Here is a 9,786-nt window from a genome sequence, read left to right as displayed (position 1 = left end):
TATTTTCAATTAGTCAATCAACACCAATTCAACAACAATAACGTCAACAACAACAACAACCACAATAATGAGCAAACACCTACAACAACAACAATACCAACAATCATCAACAATAATCTTTCAAGAGGAAGAAGGTCTCTTTCGACCCGATTCCGATGACATATGCAGAGTTGTACCCATCATTGGTTCTCAAGAACCTACTCCAACCAAGAAATCCTACACAAATACCTAAACCACTTCCATGGTGGTACAAGCCTGAACTTCGATGTGCTTTTCATCAAGGAGCACCCAGACATGACATTGAGAACTGCTATCCACTTAAATATGAAGTGCAGAAGCTAGTGAAAAATGGAATGGTGTCCTTTGAGGACCGTGCACCTAACGTAAAAGCTAACCCACTGCCATCCCTAGAAATTCATCCGTTAACATGGTAGACGGTTGCCCTAGGGAGTCCAAAGTGTTCGACGTACGTTTCATAAGGAGATCCTTGGTGACGATGCACAAGGAATATTTGCTTGGTTAGTGAATGTGAGCATGACCATGATGGTTGTGCTATTTGCAGTGTTAACCCAAGAGGTTGTGAGATTGTGAAAAGAGACATCCAGCAGTTGATGGATGAAGGTATGATCTAGATTGTTCAATCCCGTCACGTAGATGACGGTGTGAATGTGATTGTTCCTGTGTTTAAGAATCCCGAGAGAATGGTAATTCAATATGATAGCAGCAACAGTAACAATATCAGCCAAAGATCGGCATCGCCGTTAGTTATACGGTTGACGGGTCTAGTCCCGTATTCATCCAATAAGATTGTTCCTTATCAATATAATGCAACTATGCTGAAGAATGGTCAATAGGTTCCATTACCTATGACCAATTCTGTCGTGAGCATTGTTGATGTTACCAAGGTGACTCGTAGTGGTCGAGTGTTTGGGTCGGTGTTCCCAAAAGATGTAGAAGATTTAATCATCAGTAAGAAGGTGGAAGTGCCGGCAGTAGATCCAATTAGCACTTCAAAGTGTCAATCTAGTGAATCCATCAATTTGAAGACTAATGATGATGATGAGGTACTTCGGTTAATAAAGAAGAGTGAGTTTAATGTGGTGGAGCAACTGCTCCAAACCCCCTCAAAAGTTTTACTAATGTCTCTGCTTATGAATTCAGAAGTGTACAGAGAAGCACTGCAAAGAGTTCTTGAGCAAGCGTTCGTAGAACACAGTGTTACGGTGGATCAGTTTGATCATATTGTAGCTAATATCACTTCTTGCAACAATCTCTGTTTTTGTGATGAGGAACTCCCTGAGGAGGGTAGGAATCATAATCTGGCTTTGCATATCTCCATGAACTGCAAAGATGACGCTTTATCTAATGTTCTTATTGACACTGGATCATCGTTGAACGTATTGCCGAAGTCAACATTATCAAAGCTGTCATATCAAGGAGCGCCTATGAGGTATAATGGCGTAATCGTCAAAGCTTTTGACGGTTCATGCAAAACAGTGATTGGTGAAGTGGACCTTCTAGTGAAGATAGGTCCGAGTGACTTCCAGATTACTTTCCAAGTAATAGATATCCACCCGGCCTACAGTTTTTGTTGGGAAGGCCATGGATCCACGAGGCGAGAGCTATTACTTCCATATTGCATCAGAAGCTCAAATTTGTGAAGAATGGCAAGCTTGTCATTGTTGGCGGGGAGAAGGCATTGGTTAGCCACCTGTCATCTTAATCTTATGTTGAAGCTGAGGATGAGGTTGGAACTCTGTTCCAAGCCTTGTCTATTGCTGTTGAAAAGAGAGTTGGGGCACCTATGTCCTCATTGAAAGATGCCAGGAAGATTATTGAGGAAGGAATTGTTGATCAGTGGGGACAAATGGTAGAGGTCTCCGATAACAAGAATAGAACCGGTCTGGGTTTTCAGCAAGGTTCATCAGCTGCTAGATCAGAGGATATATAACTTAGCTTCCATAGCGGAGGGTTCGTTCATGGCAATGAACAACACTTAGCTGCTGTGCTAGAGGATGACAAAGAGGAAGACTGCACCAATTTTGTGACGCATGGAAAGGCTTGCGACAATTGGACTGTTGTTGATATTCCTGTTATTTTGCATCGATCTAAGTAATTGTTTTTATTTGTTTTAAAAATCCTTCTTCTATGCCTAAGGGAGAAGTGAACATTGTTGGGAATTTCAATTTGATCATCAATAAAATTTATTATATTCATCCACATCTATGATGTTTTATTTTTACTTTTTGCTTTATTCTGAAAATGATAATCACAAAAAACATAAATAAACAATATAATTGTCCATCTGCATAATATTTGGTCACAAATTCACTTCTCTAAAATCAAAATATCAAATCATTATACAAGTTGGTTTCTAACCCCATTGAATACAATGATCCTTCTCCTTCTCCAAATTTTGAATTCCATGTGTTTGAGGATGAGGAGGAAAGTGATGAAGAAGTGAGTGATGAATTGTCTAGTCTTCTTGAGCATGAAGGAAAATCCATTTAGCCATTCGAAGAGCAGGTTGAGCTAGTCAATTTGGGTTCCGAGGATGATGTGAAGGAAGTCAAGATTGGGTCTCGACTATGTCCAGATGTAAAGAAGGGATTGATTGATCTTCTCCAAGAGTATTCAAATGTGTTTGCTTGGTCCTATCAAGATATGCCTGGTTTGGATTCTGAGATTGTGGAGCATAGATTTCCGTTGAAGCCAGAGTGCCCGCCAGTCAAGCAGAAGTTGAGAAGAACGCATCCAAATATGGAAGTGAAGATTAAAGTAGAAGTGCAAAAGCAGATTAATGTTGGTTTCCTTGTGACCGCTGAGTATCCGCAATGGGTGGCCAGTATTGTACCTGTGCCGAAGAAAGATGGAAAAGTCCGCATGTGTGTTGACTATAGAGATTTGAATAAAGCCAGTCTAAAAGATGATTTCCCTCTGCCACACATTGATATGTTAGTAGACAATACATCTAAATTCAAAGTCTTTTCGTTTATGGACGGATTTTTCGAATATAATTAGATCAAGATGGCACCCGAAGATATGGAGAAGACCACATTCATTACACCTTGGGGAACATTCTGTTATAAAGTGATGCCTTTCGGTTTAAAGAATGTTGGTGCAACTTACCAAAGAGTAATGACTACTCTTTTTCATGATATGATGCATAAAGAGATTGAAGTTTATGTAGATGATATGATTGCTAAATCAATTGATGAAGAGGAACATGTTGAGCATTTGTTGAAGCTATTCCAGCATTTGAGGAAGTATAAACTCCGCTTTAATCCTAATAAGTGTACTTTTGGTGTTCGTTCTGGTAAGTTCTTGGGCTTTATTATCAGCGAGAAGGGTATTGAAGTTGATCCCGCCAAGGTCAAAGAAATACAAGAGATGCATGCACCCAAGACTGAGAAGCAAGTCAGAGGTTTTCTCGGTCGCTTGAATTATATCTCAAGATTCATTTCACACATGACTGCCACATGTGCGCCTATATTCAAGCTTCTTCGGAAAGATCAGTGTTGTGATTGGACTGAAGATTGCCAGAAAGATTTTGATAGTATCAAAGAATATTTGCTTGACCCTCCAATTTTGTCTCCACCTGTTGAAGGAAGACCATTGATCATGTATTTAACTATGCTCGAGGATAGTATGGGTTGTGTCCTAGGTCATCAAGATGAGACTGGAAAGAAAGAATTTGCAATTTACTACCTCAGTAAGAAGTTCACCGACTATGAGACTCGGTATTCTATGCTTGAGAAAACTTGTTGCGCATTGGCTTGGGCTGCTAAGCGTCTGTGTAAGTATATGTTGATTCATACCACTTGGTTGATATCCAAAATGGATCCAATCAAGTATATATTCGAGAAACCTGCTTTAATTGGGAGGATTTCCCGTTGGCAGATGTTGTTATCAGAGTATGATATCGAATACCGATCTCAGAAAGCAATCAAAGGTAGTATCTTGGCTGACCATTTGGCTCACCAACCAGTTGAAGATTACCAGTCAATGCAGTATGATTTTCCTAATGAAGAGATTTTGTACTTGAAAATGAAATATTGTGATGAACCATTGCTTGAAGAAGGGCTAGAACCTAGTTCCCGTTGGGGCATGGTATTTGATGGAGCTGTTAATCAGTATGGTAATGGCATTAGGGCCGTGATTATTACTCCTCAAGGCACGCATTTTCCATTTACAGCTAGATTGACTTTCAAGTGTACAAACAATATGGCAGAATATGAAGCTTGCATTATGGGGCTCGAAGAGGCCATTGATCTCAGAATCAAGCATTTAGATGTCTTTGGAGATTCAGCTTTGGTTGTGAATCAAATCAAATGTGAACGGGCGACAAATCAACCCGGTTTGATACCATATAGAGATTATGCGAGGAGGATTTCAACTTTCTTTACAAAGGTTGAATTTCATCATATCCCTCGAGATGAAAACCGGATGACATATGCTCTTGCAACGTTGGCATCAATAATTGTAGTGAAGTATTGGAATGAAGTTCCCAATTTAACTGTGATGTGTCTTGATAGGCCAGCTCATGTGTTTGTTGTTGAAGAGGTCAAAGATGAGAAACCGTGGTATTATGACATCAAATGTTTCCTCCAAAGTCAGATTTACCCGTCCGTGGCATATTTGAAAGATAAGAAGACTTTGAGAAGATTAGCCAGCAATTTTTACCTGAATGGTGATGTGCTGTACAAGAGAAACTTCGACATGGTTTTGCTCAGATGCGTGGATAGACACGAAGCAGACCTTTTGATGACTAAAGTCCATGAAGGGTTCTTTGGTACTCATTCCAATGGACATGCAATGGAGAAGAAGATGTTACGAGCAGGCTACTATTGGCTGACAATGGAATCTGATTGTTGCAAGTTTGTGAAGAAATGCCACAAGTGTCAAATATATGCGGATAAGATTCATGTTCCTCTGACACTGTTAAACACCATTTCCTCTCCATGGTCCTTCTCCATGTGGGGAATCGATATGATTGGCATGATTGAGCCCAAAGCTTCGAACGGACATCGTTTCATTTTGGTGGCAATTGACTACTTCACCAAATGGGTTGAAGCATCAGCGTATGCAAATATAACCAAGCAAGTTATTGTAAGGTTTATCAAGAATCATATCATATGCCGTTATGGTGTGCCAAGCAAAATCATTACTGATAATGGATCGAACTTGAATAATAATATGACGGAAGTTCTTTGCAAAGACTTCAAGATTGCACATCATAATTCTTCTCCCTACAGACCTAAGATGAATGGGGTTGTTGAAGCTGCAAACAAGAACATTAAGAAGATTATTCAGAAAATGGTGGTAACATATAAGGATTGGCATGAGATGCTCCCATTTGCTTTGCACGGGTATCGTACATCCATCCACACTTCAACAGGGGCAACCCCTTTCTCTCTTGTATATGGTATTGAAGCAGTGCTCCCCATAGAGGTTGAGCTTCCGTCATTGCGTGTGCTCATGGAAGCCAAGTTGACTGAGGCGGAATGGTGTCAAACCAGGTATGATCAGTTGAATTTAATTGAAGAAAATAGATTGACTGTCATGTGTCATGGTCAGTTATATCAGCAGAGGATGAAAAAGGCTTTTAATAAGAAGGTCAGACCTCGTGTGTTCACAGAAGGTGACCTTGTGCTTAAGAAGATTCTGTGGTTCAAACCAGATTCTAAGGGCAAATGGACTCCTAATTATGAAGGCCCATATGTTGTTAAGAGAGCCTTTTCAGGCGGTGCTTTGATTCTTACAACTATGGATGGTGAAGAGTTCACTCGTCCTGTGAACGCAGATGCAGTCAAGAAATACTTTTCCTAAAAAAGAAAAGAACAGCTCACTAAGTTGAAAACCCGAAAGGGCAGCTTAGGCAAAAAAGAGCATCTCGGTGGATTAAAAACTCGGAAGGGAGATCCAGGAAAAAGTTAGAGACATAAAACAGAAAGATTATCTCGATAAATTGAGTATTCCATATTGGGGCAATTTATGCAAAATTAGGGATTATGGCAAGTAACTGCATCCTGCCAATCTTCAGTATCGAAGACACTTTTGAGCACAACAGTCGATGATGATTCATCATCCCCAGTAGCGGCCAAAAGCACAGTGAATATCAAGAGTTGGTGGAAGGATTAGTGATCATTTGTATTCAATGTAACCCTTTTCCATGTAAATTACCATTTTCAACTTTATAAAGATCTATGGAGTCTTGTCATTTACAGACTACCATTCCATTAAATAAAGTTGAGCTTTTATCCAATTGTTTATACTCGTGTTTATTTCAGCCAATAGTTTTAAATTTTATTATGATCATTTTGAAATTAAAATTTTTAAATAAAAATTATTCTTCTTAAACATATAAAAGCATGAATTTAAAGCAATCGATTTGATTTAAAAAAGGAATATCGACAGTGGTTCGAAAGCAGTAAGCCTTAAGTGTGGAGCGTTATTGGTTCTCCCTAAGCAGTGGGCGCAATTTCACTTTCAGCATTTTTAGCATTCAACAATCGTTGTTCGCTATTCCCGAGTAGGATAGCCAGTTGAGTTGGTTGATTAGTCCCCTGCGAAGAGTTTATCCCTCAACGGAGTTTGTGTTTATTCCCCAGCTGAGAACCGGTTTCCTCAGCGGTTCTCGTGGTTGCGGTAGAATTTTGATTTCCTCACCAATCGCCATTCAATTCGCTCCTAGTCAGAGTTTCCTCTTGGTTTCTGAGCAACTATTTGTGTTTATCCTCTGCATGGTTGTCTCCTATTTGATATGGTATTGACCTAAAATTCCCCGCAAACTCGATAACATTTTTTCTCAGCAGATCTCCTTTTTCCCCAGCTAGGTTTGAGCCTTTGGGATGTTGATCAATCTTTTTTCCAGTAGTTGTCTCCCTCTTTTGTGGATTGACCTAGAATTGTATCGATGATTCAAATTTGTGACACCTTTGTATCCTTTGCGATCGTTTTGTTAACGTGATCGTCACATATACATATACATGTACATATATACTCATATATTTCATCATCATTATTGTCGATTCACTCATGTGATTCTTATTCTATGTTATGGCGGTACTGTATCCCCATACAAAGTTGGTGTCTGTCCTCTCTCCATTGTAGAGTGTCAGCCCCTTAAGCAGAAAGACTTTAACCTTTGGGTCCCCTAAGAGTTTATTACCCAGTAACTGGTAATATTCTTCTTAGTCTGCAGTTTGCTACTTCTTGCCCTAATACCCGACAAAAGTACCCCTGTTTTCTCCTCAGTGGAGTCCCCAACGGATTCATTTTTATGTTTCCCCAGGAAGTATATCCTTGATATGTTCATCCTAACCGATGACAGATATTTTCTTCCCCTGTTTTGACTTTATCCTTGATATGTTCACCCTAACTGATGACGGATACTCTCATCTTTGGTATTCTACCCAGTAAAAAGGTAGTTGTAACCCCTATTTTGGTTCCCTAGAGAGTTAATTCTTGATATGTTCATCCTAACCGATGATGGGTTTCCTTCTTTTTGCAGTCTTCTGCCCAATAACCGGTAGTTGTAAATCCTGTTTTTCATTCCCCTTGCCGAGTTTATCCTTGATTTCATCTTATCCGGTGACGGATACTCTCTCTTTTGGTATTCTATCCAGTAACTGATAGATGTAATTCCTATTTCTCTCCTCATAGAGTCTATCCTTGATATGTTCATCTTAACTGGTGACGGATTTTCTCTTTGATGGTATTCTATCTAGCATTCGATAGATGTAATTCCTACTTTTTGTTCAGGTGGTTTATCCTTTATATGTTCATCTTAACCGATGACGGATATCCTCCTTGACACCCCAAGCAAGTCTATCCTTGATATGTTCATCTTAATCGATGATGGATTTTCTTTCCTCTGAGTCTATCTTTGATATGTTCACCTTAACCGGTGACGAATATTCTCATCTTTGGTCTTCTGCCCAATAACTGGTAGTTGTAAATCCTATTTCTACAATTTCTCCCCAGCAAGGCTATTCTTACCCAGTAACTGGTAGTGAATACTCCCTCCTGGCAGTCCCCAGCGAGTCATCCTTGATATGTTCATCTTAACCGATGACGGGTGCCCTCTCTGTCAGATCTTTATTATCTCCTTACCCAGTAACAGGTAGTGGATAATAAATTTCTGCTCCTCTTGAGTTGAAGTTTATTTCTTCCCCAGTTGAATTGAGTGCATATTTCCTTAGAGAAATTGCCCTTCCTGCATAATTCGAGTACTTTAGTTTTTTTCTAATCTACTCGTTTCCCATGCAGATGTTCCTTTGTTCCCCCCGCTGAGTCTTTCCATTTTTTATGGAATTCCTCTAGTCCCCCAGTAGTTTTTAATTCGTAGCCTGGCCTACACATAATCCTTTTATCCCCTCAGAGTCTTTGTCTCCCTAGTGAGTTTTCCTTACGGAATACATTGCACTCCTGCGGACTTTAGGTCGCTCTGATTTCTTTTCCTTTGTGGTAATATCTCCCCACAAAGAGTTTATTTTACATTCATATCATATACATCATGAGGTCTCTTAGGGACCAAAATTCATTTCTATATGTTGTTATTTAAGCCCATTCTACTGAGTCAATATGAAGACTTTAACATTCACCTCCTCAGTTTGAATGTTCTTAAATAGGGGCAGCTGTAAGACCCCAATTTTAACCCTAAGATCCCTCATGCAATTTCATCATATGCATTAGCATTGGGATCATACCTTGGCATCCTCCTTACCCCACTTTCATTGGGTTTGTTTTGGGAGAGATCACCAAGCACCATTTGACTGTATCATACTTGTATATTTCTCATTTTACTAACCAAAATACCAAAAATATGTATTTGCATTTGCCTAACTCTTTTGTAGGTAGGGCATGATCCTCATTGGTCTATCAAGTTCACATCTAGGGTTTAAGACCCTCATGGATAAAAGAACAACTAAGGATTGATCCACAATGTTTCAAAGCATCATATATGAGTCCTATTGATCTTTGCATATTATTTTGATCAAGCATTCTTCAAGGGTTTGGAGTTGGTTTACCTTGGAAACCCTAGTTTGATTGGGTATCTTAAGTAACTTCTTCAACAAGATTCCTCACCAATTGATCAAATTTTCTCAAGGGACACTTCAAAATTCATCATCTTATGAATATATGATCTACCATGAGCCTAAAAAGTCAAGATAATTGCAAGTTAGTAAGTTGATTGATGGTGGTTGACCAGATGAATTCATCTAATCAAAATTGGGTCTCCCTAAACCCTATCTCCTACACTTTTCACCATATGAAAATGCTCCCAAGAGAAACTTTACTCTAAATGACATTCCAAACAACTTTCATGTTGAAGTCTATATCTAATTTTGCTTGGAAAATCATTTTCTATGTTGAAACATTATAGGTCATTTTGTCTAAACCCTAATTTGAAAGTCAAATTCTCAAGGCCATAACTTGCTCAATTTTTATGATATGAACTATTTCCGAGTTACACAATCCAATTCAAGATGTCTACTTCAACTTTGATGTTTTGAGTGAAAGCTAAATCAACTTTTATGAGCATTTGATATGAGGATACGTTATATGTCATTTTGGACAAATACCATTGAACAAGTGATTTTCCCCAACTTCAAAAATGCATAAATCTCTCATTCTAAATCTAAATTATGTCAAATTGGTGACAATTTTGAAGTTCTTTGAAAGAGCTATAACTTTGATTAAGACACGTTTCTCATTTGGAGCTCACATAAAAAGTTGAGTAAGGTGGAACATTGAAGTATATGACTTGACACTTAGAAACTT

The sequence above is a fragment of the Lathyrus oleraceus genome, chromosome 6, assembly GCF_024323335.1.
Source record: "Lathyrus oleraceus cultivar Zhongwan6 chromosome 6, CAAS_Psat_ZW6_1.0, whole genome shotgun sequence".
Taxonomy (NCBI): Eukaryota; Viridiplantae; Streptophyta; class Magnoliopsida; order Fabales; family Fabaceae; genus Lathyrus; species Lathyrus oleraceus.
Note: the sequence above shows the minus strand (reverse complement) of the source record.